This window comes from Zingiber officinale, chromosome 3A, assembly GCF_018446385.1.
Source record: "Zingiber officinale cultivar Zhangliang chromosome 3A, Zo_v1.1, whole genome shotgun sequence".
In the NCBI taxonomy this organism is placed as follows: Eukaryota; Viridiplantae; Streptophyta; class Magnoliopsida; order Zingiberales; family Zingiberaceae; genus Zingiber; species Zingiber officinale.
This window is the reverse complement of record NC_055990.1, coordinates 130,480,243-130,481,297: the sequence shown is the minus strand read 5'-3', so window position 1 is coordinate 130,481,297 and position 1,055 is coordinate 130,480,243. Positions and strand designations below refer to the sequence as shown.

The following is a 1,055-nucleotide window of genomic DNA, read 5'->3' as shown; positions in this document are numbered from 1 at the left end:
CATAAAAGAAGAATTCTGCAAAGGCAAATTGAAGAACAGGAACATTTGAACATGGCGAATAGACCACTTAAGGATTATGCTGCACCTTATGTAAGAGGTTTTCGATCTAGTATTTCAAGACCTTCAGTGGAAGCTAATAACTTTGAGATCAAACCCGCAATTATATCTATGGTGCAGCAGAACCAATTTGGTGGAGGACCTCATGAAGACCCCAATCAACACTTAGAGGTCTTTTATGAAATATATGGTACCATGAAAATGAATGGAGTTCCTTCAGAAGCAGTTAGATTATTATTATTTGGGTTTTCTTTAAGAGATAGGGCAAAGCAATGGCTGAATTCTTTGGCCCCTAATAGCATCACCACTTGGGAGCAGTGTGAGCAATAATTTCTTGATAAATTCTATCCACCAAGCAAAACAGCTCATATGAGGAATTTAATTGCAAGCTTCAAGCAAACTGACTCAGAATCTCTTTTTGAAGCATGAGATAGATATAATAGTATGCTCAGACAATGCCCACATCATGGGTTGGAAAGATGGTTAGTGTTGCACACTTTTTATAATGGTATCAACTATCATACCAAAGTGTCCCTTGATTCAGCTGCTGGAGGGGCACTTATGAATAAAAGTTTAGATGAAGCTGAAGAAATTATTGACAGTGTAGCACGAAATCATCATCAATGGGCAAATGAAAGAAGTGGTGACTATTCTTCTGTAAACCCAACAATTAAAGCATCAGGGAAGTTTGATGTAGATGTAGTCACTCTTTTGTCTGCAAAATTGGGCGCTCTTACAAAGAAATTTGAGAATATGGGGACTAGTGCTAATATGGTCAATGCTATTAGTACATCTTGTGAAGTATGTGGGAGTTCAGAGCACCCAAATGACTCATGTCCATTGGGAGCTATCACTGCACAAATCAATCAACTGGAACAATGTGATGCAATCATGAGTTACAATCAAAGGCAGAACAACCCATACTCAAATACTTATAACCCTGGATGGAAGAGCCATCCCAATTTTTCTTACAGAAATAATCAAGATCAAGGACCATC

At 38.1% G+C, this 1,055-nt stretch overlaps 1 non-coding gene across 1 annotated transcript; it reads right to left on the bottom strand.

Moving 5' to 3' along the window:
• Positions 1-424: 424 nt before the first annotated feature.
• On the bottom strand, positions 425-530 carry LOC122054512. The gene has a single exon (XR_006132809.1). It is a non-coding gene; the product is annotated as a small nucleolar RNA R71 (small nucleolar RNA).
• Positions 531-1,055: the final 525 nt, after the last annotated feature.